The sequence below is a fragment of the Xiphias gladius genome, chromosome 22 (genome assembly GCF_016859285.1).
Source record: "Xiphias gladius isolate SHS-SW01 ecotype Sanya breed wild chromosome 22, ASM1685928v1, whole genome shotgun sequence".
Lineage (NCBI taxonomy): Eukaryota > Metazoa > Chordata > Actinopteri > Istiophoriformes > Xiphiidae > Xiphias > Xiphias gladius.
In genome coordinates, this window is record NC_053421.1 from 6,789,166 (window position 1) to 6,807,647 (window position 18,482).

The following is an 18,482-nucleotide window of genomic DNA, read 5'->3' on the forward strand; positions in this document are numbered from 1 at the left end:
GGTTGAAAACCTTGATCACTTGTTGTCATGGCTATCTAAGTAACATGTGCCTATCAAGTTTAGTAATATCTATTTAGAGCAATAATTCCACTTTTTTGATAAATATGGTTATTCTCTTTCTTGCTGAGAGTTCATTTAGATGAGAAGATTGATAACACTCTGATGCCTGGTAAATATAAAAGTTGTTACTGTGAAGTTTGCAAGGCCGGTACATAACCCCCTGTAAAACCATAACTTGCTAGGCTAGTTGTTCCCCCTGTTTACGGTCTTTTCTTTGTGCTAAGCTAAGCTAACCAGCTGCTGGCTGTAGCCACATATCTAGAGTACATGATATGAGAGTGGCATTGAGCACATCTAACTCTCGGCAAGTAAAGAAACAAGTGTATTTCCCATGATGTTGAATAATTTCTAAAGTAGAGGAGAGGTTCTAAAGTGTTCACTATTGGTATTGTGCCTATTAAATGTTGCATAATAACCCATGTTATACATGGGTTATTATGCCTTTGTAAATAATTCTAGGTCTTGACCCAAATGATGAGTCAATGCCACATTTGACTTGAGTCAATGTGGCTGAAAAACGTTAGCTTGAGCAAAGGTTTTTGGCCACACCTCATAATTTTTTACTACTTTTTTTTACCACTACTACTATTTTTAAGTGACAATAATAATGATATAAAATGGTTTAATTATGTGTCACCGTTGTTTCATTGTGCATCGCATATTGTAGGTGTCAACATAAAATATTTTCTTAATTGTTGTTCTTAATTGTTTGTTTATCTGTCTGTGTAGAGCATACCCTGGAGATATTTTCTCCATGTAGGAAGATTTATGATTGAATAGTTTGTCTGTCTACAGTGTAGATGGGGATACATTGGTTGTGGTTATGAATTGTATGATTACAGTTATTATCCTTCTGTGCTCTCTAATTGGGATAATTTCGGGTAAATTAAATAGCCTGCTTAAGCCACTTTAAGGTTTCTTGACCACAATTTTTGAGCCACTGTAACACTAAACTGTTAAATTGCTTTTTTAAATGAATATCTTTACAGTAAAATAAGCTCAAATTAACTGAGAGTGATGCATGTATGCATAATGCTGGAGGAATCAGGTGTTAAATACAGTATGACAGTTTACTCAGATAAACAGTTTTTGATGATCAAGCATCTTCCACCTATTCACTACTGTCATTTACACGTATACACACACCACTTTAAAGCGCACACACACCTACACACTCCTCATATTAAGTGCTTCAACCACAAAAAGCAGCAGTCTGTTTTATGACAGTTGAGACAGCTGATCTTGTCCAGGGAGGAGTGTCATTGTAATCCTCTAATGTTATTATCACACCCACAGCGTGTCTGAGTGTCTGTACCTGCTCTGATTTATACAGACAGAGGCTGGAGGAAATGGAGCTTCCCGCTCTCACTGTATGAAGCATGAATTTGAAAGAGAGAGAGAGAGAGAGAGAGCCCTGTGCTCCTCCAGACATCGTATAAACGCTTTTACAATGCTTTTACAATGCTTTTACAGTGTCAGCCGGGCAATGACATATTGGTAATCAGTCATAGCATTTGTGATGTTTCACCTCAGTTCTCTGTCTCACTCACCCTTAAATTTCCTCTCTTCACCCTGGCTTTGACCCTCTGTCCTCACTTCTCTTTGTAGTTTCTTTTCCCGTCCTTCCTCTCCCCATCTTTTCCCTTTTCTCGCTTTTTTTCCCCATCTTGCTGCCTTCCTATTTCTCTCTTCCATCCCCTCTTTCGCAGCATGCCATGTCATAAAATAGATTGTAATTACTGTGTTGCAGTGAGAAGAATGGATTAATTAAAATATAATGATGCCGATCACAGCAGCAGGCGTCTGTTGAAATCTGTCCATTTAGGGGCTGTGGCAGAGGACTTGTAATGCCCTGATCATACTGCAGCAGCCACGCTAATTATGAAGAATGGTTTATTGCATGGAAGGATGGACTAGACAGTGCAATGAGCGCAGGGTCACTTACCATCGATGAGGTTGTTACATTTCATTAAAGATTAGATATGATATATGTAATGAGAGGATCCATGTTTAAGAAAATTGAAGATAACACTGAACGCTTAGGTTGAGGTTAGCAAAGAAGAGAGAAGGTTTTTTTTTGTTTGAGGTCCAGAGATCATGATTGCACCTCTCTTGGCTTTTCCTGAAGACAGATGCAACAATATGAATGTTAATTCTGTAGGTGTACACCGTAGCCTGTTATGTGCTAGTTTGTGGTTTGATTTATCAGATAAGAGTTAAATATTCTCTGGAAAAAAATTTACATTGTTCTACACCCTACTGCCAGTAGACATAATGGTGAGTTTAAGGACTTGTTTTGTGTTGGGCCATTTCCTAGAAAAGTCCACTGGCACACATGAAGCAATAAAATTAACGTTTCTGGCAGTGTGTTTGGAAAGAAATACAAAAGGAAAAAACAAAGTTCGCGTGAGCAGTGATAACCAGCTTTGCAAAATAAAGAAAGTAAAGGGATCCCCCTACGAAGTCGAACAACATCATTATTGAAGTAAAGAAGCGCTCATTATTCATAAAGGTGCTTATTCTTGTTTCTTTGGGGTAGTTTAATATACTGTATAACAACGTATCATATTTCATAAATCAATTAATTACTTTTTTGTATATAGAATCTTGATCTGAAAAGTAACTAATAACTGTAGTGGAGTAGAAGTATAAAGTAGCTTAAAGTGGAAATACTCAAGATAAGTGGAAGTACCTTTAAATTGTAATTAAGTACAATACTTGAGTAAATTTACTTACTTACTTTGCTATCATATTTAATATAACTGCATGATACATATGCAATTACTTCCAACAAAACAACACAAAGGGGAAAAAAATATAATCCAAGAAAATAGTATACAAGGTTTTTTACAGATTAAAAAATTGAACAGGCCGTATCTACAGCTTATTACACCAGCTCTTATTAAAATACAGAGTTTGTCAGAAAAAGAAATATTAGACAAAAGTTACAATAGTTGTACCAAACTTGTGTCATTGTGTCAAGTCTTGCTCATTCCTTTCAGCTCAAGGAAAATGTTTCTTACTGTCAGCAAAATTCCCTGAATTCCCTGAATACACCACAGCCACCAATGGGTTAGTCCATCTCTCAATAATAACCAACATTGCTATGATGTCTGTGACATTCAGCCCCCATTCCACTGGTTCTTACTGAAGATGTAAGTAACAGGTGGGCAATGTAGTTTTTAGCGAACGTTACTCAAACAGTGAAATAGTTTGGGACTATTTTCAGCCAAGGAAAATGAATATACATTTGGTGCTATAGTGAATATTTACAGCAGTGGGATGTTGTACTATATGTGGGATTGACTCTAAATAACCTACATGGTTATTAGTCATTAAACGTTACACAGTTTCTCTTCAATTGAGAGAAATCATCGGAGATGTTGAGTATAACACCTAAAAGTTTCACAGGGAGCGTGTGCAGATTGGGGACAGATGGTTGCATTGAAAGCAACCGCATGGCTTTGTAAAAGCTGAAGGAAAAATAGCTGCCTTATAGCTGTTGGGTGAGTTGGCATTGATGTGTGTGTGTTTGGGGATTTAAGGGGTTGTTGGGTGGGTGGAAGGGTTCACCCGCATCCCAGAGTTCCCATCTGTTTGCCCTCCATATAGACCGGGAGCTTTACAAAACTCTGATGTTGGGGAGCGATCCCAGTCTCTACCTCTCTAACCTCAGCTCCCACCACCATGACGACAATAAACGTGTCAGCCGCCACACGCCAGAGCAATCTGCAATCAGATTTACTATGCATGAAATATGGTGGTGCTTTTATTGGCCCAAAGACTTGTCACTCATAATTTATAGGCTGTTTGCCAGGCCGGCTGTGATGTCAGCGAGCTCCCAGCACCCTCAGGAGAATCAGAAGTAAGAGTGAGTGAAATCAATAGGGGTGAGGAGTGGTGGTTGGGTAGGGGTATAAAGATAGAAGAGCATAGAAAATTCATCTGTGTGAGAGAGGAGAGAGAAAGGGAATGAGGGAGAAATGATTTGGAAATGGGTGAAAAGAGGAAAAAATAACACGCATCCATCCTGTTCCTCTCTTTGGTGAGTTTATCAGGTTGACGTAGTGAAAGTGTCAGTTTTTTCCAGGGCCTGTACAAATGGATCTTCCTCTCTTCTCCTCTCCTCTCTTCTCCTGTCCTCTCCTGCGGCATTGCTCTGCATCCTTTGAACACTGACACCTATTGATCACATGGTAGGCAACGGGAAAAAAAATTAATCTGTGGTTCACATCACCACTCGAAGCCTCTCTGACCCAAAAATAGAAAGTGGAGAGTGCGGTGTTAGCGGCTTTGCACCAGAGGGATGACGTACAGAGAAGAAGCAGAACGTCCAAACAGGCTTAATTTCATTTAATCTCTTCTGATAGCATAGGTGAAACTACAGTAATTATCCTGTGGGAGATTTAGATAGAAAATAACAGCGGTGGAATAGATCAAAGAAAAGCTGCCCTCGCTGCTAAGACAAAGTGAATATCATGGAGAATGCATGAGTGGTGAAATGGTATCTTAAAAAAAAAAAAAAACTTGTATGGCATTAAAAAATGAGATAAGATTCAATCCCTCTTTGAAAAATGATACTCAGTTCACAGAGAACTATTAGAATGTTTACATTTGCGGCATTTTGTTCCATATCAAAATAATTAATTGCCTCCATTTTCAAATTAAAAGTACATTACAACACAATTAAGGATGCAAATGAGTCTGGGCCTGTCGCGAGGAGCCAGGAAAAGTGAAAGAGTGACTGTGTTGATGTATGAGGGTTTGCCTGTTTTTTTGTGTATTAGGTGTGTCGCAATGGATCATTGTGCATGAGTGTGTATGTGTGTTTGAAGACAAAAAAATGTGTCTTGCTGCCGTTATTGAAGAGGAAGACTCATTGTTGAAATTACATCAGCATAGGGAAATAAATCAGAGCACTGCAGTAATAAACAACAGAGTAATTAGGTCATTTTCCCTCAGTAACTGATCGACCAGAGCAGCAGATACTATGTTATTCCTATTGTGTTAAAGGCTTCTGTCACAGGTTAAAAAAAAGTCACCCAACATAAACACAACACAGTTTTACACACACATATTTCTCTATCTGTGCATCCCATCCAGGGGCTCTGACCTCAAACAAGCCTGTTCCATGAAAGATGTCTACTTCACGCTAGAAACCGGGGATTGTAAAACATAATTTTGTCATAACCTTCCCTCTTTGGAGGGAAAACAGATATAAAAGTATATAGCCTGTGGTTTACTGCGACTCCCCCTCACCCAACCTGGCAGCAGCACGCAGGGCTGATGAATGCTGGTCGTCGGACGGCTTTTAATTGCTCGTAAATTTTTGATCCAGGGAAACCGCCAAGTTCTCCTTGTCCCCCAGCGACATGGGTGACGGAGCTGCTCCGGAGGGAATAAAAGAGCCTCAGTGAGGAACAGAGGACAGGAGGTACAGAAAGAGAGGAGGTTATAAAGATACAGAACCAAATCAGGTGCTCGAAAGAATACAGTGCATTCAGAAAGTATTCAGACCCCTTCAGTTTTAATGATTTATGTTGCAGCCTTAATGCTAAAATCGTTTAAATTCATTTTTTCCCCTCATTAGTTTACACGCAATATCCCGTAATGACAAAGCGAAAACAGAATTTTAGAAATTTTTGCTAATTTATTAAAAAAGGAAAAACTGAAATATCAAAGTGACATAAGTATTCAGACCCATTAGTCAGTACTTAGTTGAAGCACCATTGGCAGCGATTACAGCCTAGGGTCTTCTTGGGTATGAAATGACAAGCTTTGCACACCTGGATTTGGGGGTTTTCTGCCATTCTTCTCTGCAGATCCTCTCAAGCTTTGTCAAGTTGGATGGGGACTGTCAGTAGACAGCCATTTTCGAGTCTCTCCAGAGATGTTCTATTGGGTGCAAGTCAGAGCTCTGGCTGGGACACTCAAGGACATTCACAGAGTCGTCCCTAAGCCAATCCTGTGTTGTCTTAGCTGTGGTGTCAGGGTCAGTGTCCTGTTGGAAGGTGAAATTTCTGAGGTCCTGAGTGCTCTGGACCAGTTTTTCATTAAGGATATCTCTGTACTTTACTCTGTTCAGCTTTCCCTCAACCCTGACCAGTCTCCCTGTCACTGCTGCTGAAAAACACCCTCACAGCATGATGCTGCCACCACCATCCTTCCCCACTGGAATGGTATTAGGCAGGTGATGTGCAGTGCCTGGTTTCCTCCAGACATGATGCTTAGAATTGAGGCCAAAGAGTTTAATCTTGGTTTCATCAGACCAGAGGATATTCTAGTCTGATGAAGTCTGAGAGTCCTGTAGTTGTTTTTTTTTTTTGCAAACTCTAGGGGCTTTCATGTGTCTTTCATTGAGGAGAGACTTCCATCTGGCCACTCTGCCATAAGGCCCAGATTGGTGGAGTTTTGCAGTGATGTTTGCCCCTCTGGAAGTTTCTCCCATCTCCAGACAGGATCTCTGGAGCTCAGCCAGACCGACCATCCGGTTCTTGGTCACCTCTCTTACCAAGGCCCTTCTCCCCCGACTGCTCAGTTTGGACGTGCGGCCAGCTCTAGGAAGAGTCCTGGTTGTTCCAAACTTCTTCCACTGAAGAATTACAGAGGGCACTGTGCTCCTGGGAACCTTCAATGCAGCATAGGTTTTTTTTTTTTTTTCTGTATCCTTCCCCAGATCTGTGCATCGACACAGTCTTTACTCTGAGCTCTGCAGGCAGTTACTTCGACCTCATGGCTTGGTTTTTGCTGTGATATGCATTGTCAGCTGTGAGATCTTATATGGACAGGTCTGTGCCTTTCATGATAATGTCCAATCAATTGAATTTACAACATAGAGGACTTGTGTGCACGTTAAGGTCTTTTAGCAAATATCAGTTTGGTTCTGTCAGTATGATCCACTTCTGATGTGATGGCTGTTCCTCTCTGAAGACATAAATCACCAAAAAGCAGTAACACCTTTCATACTGGATTTCTTTTAATCTAAACATTTAAATTTTTCAATTAAGTGGCTAATGATATTTATATATGTGTTCTTAATTCAAAAGCGGTAATATATCTTTGATTTTTTTTCCCATCATTGAGTAGATAGATGAGTCAACCTCTCAACTGCAATTTTGTCTGGCTTAAATAGACAGTATTTACGTCTGATATCGCAATTGCCAACCTTGTCTCTTGGGTATTACATTTGTATTTCACTAATTTGCAGCAACATATACGTTTTTTAAGAAACGAAATGTGGTCCAGATTACATTTCTATTATCAATGTAATGAGTATGTGTTACTGATATACATCCCTGACAAGTTACAAAATGTTGATACTGAATGTATCAGTAAAATGTTAACTGACAGCATATTTAATTTGCGTTTTCTATCCTCGTAGCAACCAAAGCATTGTGAACCCCGTTTTCCAGTGCCGAAGTACTGCACTTTGACTTCTGTGCAGTATTTCGCACTTTGTTCCCTGAAAAAAAAAAAAAAAAAAAACATTTCCAGTGACCATAGTTCTGGTAGAAATTATGGTTCCCTCAAAAATATACCAGGAAAATAAATGTGCTGTGTATAAATGTGGTTTCTAGAAGGTGGGGTTTTTGCAAATACTTTTTCATAGACTTTGCACATTTCTTGTGAAGATGCTGAAGGTTTTCACAATAGATGTCACAACACAACTTAAGGTGTGTTGAGACTGAACAAAAATCGAAAAATACCGTGATACAATAAAATAAAAAAATACAAAAATGAAATACAAGGTCAATGTAAAGAAATAGACCCAGGTAGATACTAATAGATCTTATATAGACATTATATAGTGTTTTATATAGATACTGTAGATACCCCCTCATTCTTTTCAATGAGACCACTGCTTTGGCTTAGCAGAGGTCATAACAAAGAGGGTTCCCTCAAAAACACTCAGGGTTGTCTGGCACTGCGGTGGCCAACCAAATGCTGTATGTGCAAGCGCATATTCCTTGTAGATTACTTTATAACATAAAGAGTAATTCTACTTTTTACTTTATGAAGGTCTCACCAGAGGATAAAGTGCCAGTTATCATCATAATGTTCCACAGTCTGAGATTTCTGTCTCATGCTGTCCGGTGTTTTGGTGTCTAATAAGTCTTAATTGTAATGGATGTAGTGTTTAAAGTTGATTTCTCAGATCATATTTCATCTTCTCACTGTAACATGTAGCATTATGACCACACCGACCTTTCATTTTTTGAACACCTGAAGCCTGTAATCCCAAACCTGTATGACTCAAACAGGCAGCATTAAAACAGTGAGGGTCTCCCGACATTAACAGATCCAAATGGGGTTCATGTTCAGTTCTGAAATCACACACTGCTAAAACACTCCAGAGTTAAAAATTTACATTTGTAAAACAAGATTAAAATTTGGTTTTTGAGCAGTCAAAGTTCAAGTCATTGGTTTAGTAACTGATTAGTCGATCAGCTTCATTTTTTAAGTACAAATTCCAAACATTCTCTGGTTTTACCTTTCCAAATGTGAGGATTTACTTACTTTATTTAATGTTTTTTTTTTTTCTTTTATGTTAATAAAGTAAAGATCTTCCAGTTTTGGCCTGTTGCTCAGACAAACAAACATGTAATTTAAATGGAATTTAACCAAAAAATGTATTGATTAATCAAGAGAATGATTGGCAGATAAATTGACTATGAAAATAATAATTAGCTGCAGCCCTAGTTCAGCCTGAACTTACATACAGAGTATAAGAGTCTGCTAGCGGTCCCTGGAGGCTGTGCCTGGTCTTACTGTTCACCCTACTAAACCAACTGGCTTGAGCTGGACATCTAACAGGGGCAAACAACCGGCCAACACTGTCATTCTTAGTGCACTGTGACCCTGGAGGCAGCACTAACATGCTGCTCGAGTATCGGCCGCAAAGACCCCATAGTAGTCGAGGTCTATGATGTTTCTATAAAAAGCATATAGTAAGGATTGTGTAGCTATAAGTAATACATATCCCTTTAATTTTTAAAACAAGAAGTATCATCAAAGGAAAAAAAAACGTTCACTCCTTTACTCCATTACGTCTGTAGAAACTCAATGCACAAATTTCCCATGTCAAGCACTTACTGTGGCTATAGGAATGAGAGAACCCCTATCTAAAAGGGAATACTAACGGGGTGAAGAACTGAGGTCCAGTTGCCTGCATTTGCATATACAGCTCTCTTTTTCTTCTTTTACTGCGGAACAGTCCTGTAAGTGCCTGTGCTATGTTGACAGTAATGGAGATAAGATTGAAAAATGGGTTTTAAAAAGTGTCTCTGAAGACTTGTGACTGTTGCCAAGCCTAACAGATGCTCATCTGATCAATTTCTTACCCCGTTTGTCTTACTCCCGAGATGAAAGTAAGAGGGGATAAATATAGGTTTATCCCACCATTTGCTTGTTCATTGCAGTAAGGTCTGACATCCTGCCGATTTTGATTATTTCCTTCTTCTGTGTCAGACTCTGGCCTCAGATCTCTATCGCTGCTTTTTCCTTTTTTGTGTCTTCTTTCTTTCTTCTCTTTTTTCTCCCCTCCTTCCCCTGCTGTTTGTGTTGTTCCAGTCTCATTTGGTTGTTTTCAGCTCACCAGGTTTGCCCTGTTGTGATCTCTTTTCTCCTCACATTGATCTGGCTTCCTTTTGCCCTCGTGGTGGCCACATGAAGACACATGCCGATCATCCACAGGTCCCACCCAGGGCCAGAGGTCAGAGGTCAAAGGGAGCTGGCCATGCTCACCTCTATGTGTGTGCGTGTTTGTGTGTGTTAGTAGGGATATTTGGAGGGGTTGCTCATAAGACGTGGTTTTTACTACGTGCAGACATAAACATGCCTACACATAAGACTTATACACAATTAAAAAAACAAACTTGTTTTATCATTAAGATAGAAAACCCTATTTTTTTATTATAAAACTATGTGAATACATTATTCATCTATCAACGGATATATTTTTTCACCTAATTGATACAGTTTGCCAAAAATGTTAAATCACTTCTTCTCAGGCCCTGATAATACTTCCCATTAACATTCATCTTGGGTTATCTGATCAAAAGTGGACAGCTCTAAGTACAGGTGTGAATGAACCCAAAACGCATTGAGGACGCATTGGGATCCGATCGCTGAGACCACATTCGGAGATGGTCTGGGCTGCATATGGCCACATTCTTTTTGCAATGTGAACAGGAATGTGTCCTGGGCCAAATTGAAGCACCACCAACTCAACCAACGTCCTCTGCGTAAGCGAATGTGCGTAGTCATTCGCAAACAAATACAAGTCGTACAAATCACGCAACCTGGCTTTGTCCATGATGTTCGAAAATTTCGAAAAGCACATAGAGATATATTAAGAGTGCATCAAACACCTTTTTGGTTTGCCTGGAACTCGCCAAAGAATAGACCCAGTCTGTATTGTTTTGATTTCTACTTCTTCTCCTTTTAATTTCTGTCAGAATAGGCACAGGAAGTGCGCAAACATCAACACATTTGGTCTTGGCAAATGGAAATGATGTACATGTTTATTTGCATACACAGCAGGGAGGTGAAACCTGATCACAAGTGGTCACTTGAGACACATGTGGAGACGCATTCTAATGCCAGGTGTGAACTGACGTACTTAGAGCGGTCCAATTTTGATCGGATCACCCAAGATGCATGTTAATGCAAGGTATGAACTGAGCTTCAGAGTCATTCCGCAGTCCAAATGAAACTTGCAGACATCATACTCTGTACACTCTTTGAAGTGGTGGCAGGACCTTTGTTCTTACCTTGTGCCGACATTTTAGGAAAAGTCTGACTAGTTTTATAGCATAACGTACAGCACTGTAGGTCTGCCACGATTGGAAGAAAAGGAGACACTTTCTTCTACAGCAATCTGAAAAACATCGACCGCCTCTTTCAATATTCAAAAATTCTACAAAATTTATTGTCAATGACTTTAAATTAGTTTTCATCTGATTTGTTTTGCAGTGCAGGACAGAGGTAAACTAATGTTGGGTCATGATCTGATATTGAAGCCTGGTGCTTTGTGCACCTTGACAAAAGACAGGACACTGACCATCTCCAAAGTGAATGCAAAATGGCCAAGGAAGCTTTGTCAATGGCTTTTCTATGTATCATAGACATTTTAAAAAATGTTTATTTTCATCTGTAGCTCCTTTCATTACATGCACAACCAGTAGTTTTTTGAAATTATACAATATGGCCCAGTGAGTTAATAAGACACGTTTTTGGGAAAATTAGTTAGTCTATACTATATACAACAACTTCCTGTATAGGTCCAATCCACTTTTGGTATAAATCCTAATACACAAAATAGATATTTTTTGGAAACACCCCTTCTATTTAAAAAATGAAATTTAGTTTGGATGAATCAGACAGAGCAAAGCAAATGGCCACAATGGCTGACCAGAAAAAGGAAAGAGCACCACCTACAAAAACAAAAACTTCACCGGGAGAAAATACAAACAAACAGGTGATCTCTGAGAAGTGCAATGCAATGCAAAACATCTTAGCAACATGGGATTAGTACTAAAGAGGAAATTGAGCATTTAAAAAATGATGAAATTGATTAGCTTGTGACAATAAAACTTTAATGTTTTCAAGATGATAGTCATGGTCTTCAGATCTGTCTTCTCTGATATCACAGCTAACCTGTTTCACAGTCTAACCAACTAACTACCATACAGTCTCGCTACAGGCTGACCGACACATAGACGCAGAGCTCGCTTCCGGTGGGCACAAAAGGAGAGAGATGGGTGAGCTTGATCAACCCCTGTAGTGTCAACCCAATTACTCATTCTCTTAAAGGGCTATTAAAACATAATTGCCCGGCGATTTACATCCAAGTTAACGTGGCCCCGAGATAATTTATTATTTTCCATAAGCCCTTTCTTTTGTGTGCCGACTGAAAGAGTCTGGGGGGAGAGAGAGAGGTAGACTGTAATTTCCTGAGTCATGAAGAAAGGCATGTTGGCAGCCCAGTGTAATTGTTTAAACCCCACTCTCAGACACCTTCCAGTCACCCCCTTTTAATCCTCGTTATCGCTCTCATTAGTCCAGGGTCAGGGGTCATCTGGCTCCCCCTAGAAACACAAACACAGCGCACAGGAGAGGAATGGATGGATGATGGGCTGGATGAAGGGATTGTAGGTTTTCGGGCTGGGGTGGAGACAAGGATTTCCTCTTCAGCATGAGCCAGCTTGTGTTTGCTTTATTTACTTTCTCATTTGTGGAATAAAGTTACTTTATTAAATTGTATTGTTTTAGGATGATAAATCTTTATTGCTCAAATTTACTACACATTTTAAGTAGTATGAAACTGAGGTAACAGACTCATGAAGGCCTGCTTTAGTATCAGTGGTAAAGTACAGTCTGAGTAGCTGATCCTGTGGCAGCAAATATTTTTCAAAAATAGGCAAGATTTATATACGTGATAAACGATTTTACATTGAAAATTTTTTTTGACTATAAATATGTTAGAAGAAAATATATAAACAGAGATCAGGCGTGTTAAATGTCAAATAATGTTTTGATTAGTAGTCCATCTCAAACAAACCAGTAAAAAATATGTTTTTGCATTGATAGTTGCTGTCTGCATGTGTTCTGCTATATCATTTTCCAACTTTTTTAGGGTAAGTTAGAGTGTTCTAAGACTCAGTATTTAAGTGTATTTTACTCAGGCTTTGTAGCTTTCATTTGTTATAAATAGCTCATCAGCTGGGCCTCCTTGTAGCCTGATGGTTAACATTCATACCACGTGATCACCACATCCCAGGTTCAGTTCCGATAGAGGTCTTTGTTGCTCATCCTCCCGTTCTCTATCTCTCCATGTTTCTTGTCTGTCTCTACTGTCACTGTCAATAAAGGCTAAAATGCCAAAAAAAACAGAGCTTATCAGTTGGGTTTCCACTATAGTTGGGTTGAGAATAACTATGAATGCCATGAATCTCTTAAACTAGCTGGTAGTGTGTGCCCTATGTCTGTCCCAAATATTTTCCCAAACGTTCCTTCTCCAGACTACAACCCCAAAATTTCCTCGTAATTCCAGGTATTTCAGGATTTATTAGTTCTACAACCTTAATGTCCATATAGGTTGTTGGCCCCTACCCTCTTACACAAGCCATAGGAGCATTTCCTGAATTAGCACCCCCACAGCAGCAAGAGATATGCCACAGATAAACTGTTCAAAGAATCATCACTGAAAAATAAATAACTAACCCTTTTATGTTGAGACAATGATATGGTAGAGGTTGATTAGGTTCACGTACAAAAACAGTTTGGTTAGGTTTAAGGAAAAATCGAGGTTTTGGGTTAAAGTAAGCTCTTTGTTAAGGTTAGAGGACATTCATTGTATTAAAGTGTTAAAGTCCAGTGTTTTGTTGACCCATCTTTTCACCCTAACCTCCTCCATACGTGGACTTCCTGCTATATCATGTCACCTGACTTCCTCCTTTGCTCCTTTCATAATTACTACGGCCACTAGAGAGCTTTGTCACTTGTACCTAAACATGTTGTTTTGGGGCATTTGCTGAAAAGACTGATGCTGTCTCACATGACCACTTAGCAATAAAATGTAACTATGGGTCATAATAAGGTGCTTGCAAGTGACCTGTGGGGTCATTTCTATGGGAGGACAGTCTCCTTCAGGAACACCAGTAACTTTGCTGTGCTCTTTCTAAGCTGAGTTCACATATTACCAGCTTCCTTTTCTTTAATTCTTTAGTTAGTTGCACTCCAAACAACCACATCAAGACAGAATGGGTTTCAGTCCTCTTGGTTGATTTGAGGTTAAAATGAAACATGGACCAACCACACAATACAGTAGGATTATACGCGCTTTACATTGATGCTTTGTACCTACAGGAAGAGAGATAAGCTTGAAACGCACTGCAGCCTTAGTAGCTGCTATTCTAAGCTCTCTTTTTCTGTTCTGTATCCCTTTAATGGTGTACTCACATAATTTGTGCAAGCCTATGTAACAACGGTACAGACATTAGCTGTACGCTAGCCAGGAACAGACACGCCAACTGTGTGTATGGGAGTGTGTCTGTATCCGTGTTTGTTAGGCATCTCAGCCTCTAGCTAATCTCAGAACTCACCAGGAACTCCAGTGCTTTCTGTCATTTTCCCCAGTCTCTACACTTTTTCGTCTTGTCTCTGTACTTTTATGACATAGATTCATAAAGTCTTGGGGTGAGATAGAATTTTTGCTCAAACTGAAACATTTTCAACTTTAGATAGTGTCTTCACATCAGTTCCCGCTGCCCTGGGCAAAATTTGCATCGAATTGCATTTACTAACTTTCTTTCCATTGTCTTTGTATACAGTCAAAAATTTGCCTTGCATTCTGTCGGAGCACACAGTGCAGACAGTAAAGGTATGACAGCTTCCCTCTTTTTTTCCCTATACGAAAGACTATGACTGTGTCGCATTATGACACAGTCCCAGTCACCAAAACTGAAAAGACTAAATGCAAAATTTAAAAAAATATATTAAACAAATTCAAACCATAAAAAACAACAGACACACCAGTACTTATCTGTAAAGGCTGCTTTTCCTCGTGTTTTCCATTGTCTCTTCTTTTTCATTCTTATTCTCTCCTTCCTTCTCTCTTTCTCTGATCCAGCTCACCTCTGACCTGTCTGCAGGAATCACAGCATTGTTTCCCCCCAGTGTCCCTCTCTAATTGAAGCTAATAAAGATCAATTAAAGTCATTAAGGGCTTTTCTTAAAGGAGGCCTGGCTACTAAATGTATTAGCAGGCTCTTTGTGTTTCTCTCTCTACAGTATTTGTCTCTCTCTCTCTCTCTCCCTCTTTTTTTTGCATGCACAGGGGCCTGTTAGGGTCTGTGGGGGCCAGGGTATTTCCAGGGTCACATCAATGAACAGTACTACTTGCTGTTCTTGGAGCTGTCATTTATCGGCTACATCTGAGGACAATACCAGTATGTTTGCATTAATTCTGCCAATGGGTCATTCTTGGGCTGACATTCTGTATGTTGCAAGTGATAACCAGAGATATTTTTATAAATAAGATGAATTTTGGGGAACTCGGTCTCAACAACTATTGGATGGATTGCCATGAAATTTCTTACAGGCATTCAGAAGACAAATCTTACAGACTTTGGTGATCCCCTGACTTTTTATCTAGCACCCTCATCAGGTCAGAAATTTAATCTGTCCAACACTTTGGTTTATGACCAGATACCTGCAACACTGACATCCCATCAACCCCACTTGTACTTTGTGATTAACTAGCAAATGTTAGTATGATAATGAGCCAACTAAGATGGTAAACAAAGCAAGCATTATACCTGTAAAACATCAACATATTAGCATTGTCACTGTGAGTATGTTGGCATGCTTACTTTAGTACAGCCTCACAGAGCTGCTCACATGGGTTTAAAGTTGTAGTCTTTTTAGAGCACCATAGCTCTGATAATGGTAATCTTGCAACTATTGTTTGGATTACCATGAGATTATGTACAGACAGTCATGGTTCCCAGATACTGAGACCTACCAATTTTGTTGGTCCCCTGACTTTTCCTCTAGTGCCACCGGCAAGTTGAAAATGTATTAACAACTGCTGGATACATTGCCATAAAATTTTGTGCAGGCATTTGTGGCTTTTGGGAACTTTGGTGATTACCTGACTTTTCACAAAACACTATCATCAGGTTGAACTTTCAATTTTTCTAATACTTTATCTGTCCAACAGTTTGCCTTTCCTTACAGTCAGCATTACAGCCTTAAAGGGGTTGCTAGCATGGCTGTATACTGTATAGTTTCTTATTTTCCTGACTTTGAAACTTGCTTTGCCCTTCTGCCTGGTATTTTGTCGCCCTTAAGTCAGGATGGGAAATCCTCAGACACAGTTAGGAATATTAGAGTGTGGTACTGTATAGTTTAAAGGACGTGATGGTACTGCATGTTTGCTTTTACCACATCACTAATCAGCCTTCCACCTCATAGCCATCGAGAATCGAGAACTAGGACACTATTCTTACTCCAAACTCAAAAGAAAACAGGCAATGTGACAGAGTGATAAGTGAGATGAAGGAGAAGGAGAAGTGACCCATTCACAGGACAGCAGGTAACCTGATGGTGCTACTGTGAGCTGACAGGACTGTCATCACACTTTATACAGCTGTTTGTGTGTGTGTGCGTGTGTGCGCGTGTGTGTGTGCGTGTTTGTGTGTGTGTGTGTGTGTGTGTGTGTGTGTGTGTGTGTGTGCGTGTGTGTGTGTGTGTGTGTGTGTGTGTGTGTGTGTGTGTGTGTGTGTGTGTGTATCTGAGAGAATATATTGTATGTTGGTATCTCAGTGTGTGCTTGCACGTTCTTGATGTGCGAGAATACAGTGTGTATGTAACGGAGCAAATCTATACAGAATGTTTGAGATCATGCATTAGTCTGTGTGTGGGATTGTGTGCTAGTGTGTTATAGACCATGTGTGAATAAATGTGCTTAAGTTCAAGTGAGGGACTATTGATGAGTGCGTGTATGCTTATTTATCTGGGACGGTGTTAAAGAGACTAAAGCTAAATTAAATCTTACCACATTTCACCTCTATGTATGTGTGTGTATGGTTTGTGGTGTGTGTGGAATGTGTTTCATTAGCCATGCAGCTTCAGTACAGTATAGCAGCCAGTCTGGTGCATGGACAAGGCGGGAAGCTTCCGATCACTCAGCCTGGGCTCTGCCTCCCTCTCCATATGGCCACAGAATTCCTCTGCTGCCTCCCCAGGCCTCTGTTGGTGTGAAAACCAATTGTGTGGAATGTGTAGGAATTAAGTATCCCATCATTCTGCGCAGACATGCAATTAAAGAGCTGCAGCCATCACTCGCAGTAGACATCATGTGAGTCACGTCTCTATAACTCAACACAGCGGACGCCTGCCATTTTTTGTTCTTAAGAGGGAACAAAAAATGGAAGGCACACACTTGAGAGGCTTACAAACTTCCTGTCTTCCATTTGCTGAACACAGACATTCACAAGCATAAACATTCAGTTCTTTCAAGTCTATCTTAATACAATATGTACATTGAAAGAGTTATTGGTTGCTATAATAATTCCCCCCTACCACACTGTCCGCCCTTAAGTGATCTCTTCTTGGAACGACTACACTGGAAAAGATGGAGGACAATGTCCTTAGATCTTGTTCGGTGATGAGGGGAAATTTGTACTGCGACTTATAGACAAAAAAAGAAATCCCTGCGTCTGAGGTTGATGACCAGGGACAAGTTATAGACAACCAAAAGCCAGTATGCAAGGGTGTCACAGCATTTTGAACAACAGAAGGAAACACCTCAAACTTATCTAAGTGCCTCAAAGAGAGGCATCCAGATCTGAACACAGAATTCAGGGTGAGTGAGGTTGAATTGTCAACTTTTGTCAATTGTTACCGTTATTGTTTGCGAAATTGCGACAGCTGGCATCTGTTGTAGCAATGCTCCACGTACAACGTTCACAAAGGCTAACGTTAGCTTGGTTAGGGTAACATAGCAATAGCCCATAACATGAGCTGGGTGCTCATACTTTCGTTACCATTCAGTTTGTCAAAATATTACCTTGACTTTTTAAATGAATATTTTCAGACTATTGGTCTGTCACCATGTAAGGCACATTAAAGTACTGCTTGCACACTGAATACATGGAGGGGTGTGTGTTTGCCGTGGCATCAAATTTGGTATCAGGAATTGTGGAATTTAACCGCTACCAAATTTCTGGTATCGTGACATCCCTACTGGGCATGGCATGCATGTGATTACACACTGTCATTCCTTGAACAACTGATTCTGAATATGTAAGTTTGATGAAAAAAGTCCATTTGCTTCTGTGTTTCTCATAAAAAGGTTTGGTTTTCTCTGCAGTTTGGTTGAAAGACATCATAAATGTCATTAATTTGTGAAACAAGCTGGTAAAGACATCATGTTATATTCACACTAAAGTACCTTTTTTGTAAAATTACTAGATATTCATTCACTGACTTCTTTTTATGGCCTCAACCATTTGGAACCTTACTGTATTCTTTTCAGGCTGGGTTCACTCCCCACTCGCTTAAGATACCGCTATACTTCATTAGAAGTGCCTGTCTGTTGGTCAAACTGCCTCGGAAAGAGCCCCCACCACCGAAAGTATTTTTACACAGAACAGGGACTGAGGATTGTGTTTCCTGTCTCTAACGCTGTAGGAATGCTAGCAAAGGGATCTTTTCAAGGCCACTATGCACAAGAGAAAAAATGATATCCATCAGTAATCCTTTCATCATACATATGGGCATGTGAGTATTATAATAAGACTTCAAAAATCTGAACCTATCGTTTAATCCACATACCTTGGCATGCAAATAAATATAAGCAAGTTTACAATCCGTACATTAAGAGACAAGAGAATGCAATTATAAAAATGTTGGCG

General features: G+C 39.7%; 1 protein-coding gene across 1 annotated transcript in view; it reads left to right on the forward strand.

Annotated features, from left to right (window-relative positions):
• LOC120784663 (furin-like protease kpc-1) overlaps positions 1-18,482 on the forward strand; it is a 193,053-nt gene that overhangs the window by 135,733 nt on the left and 38,838 nt on the right. The window lies entirely within an intron of this gene.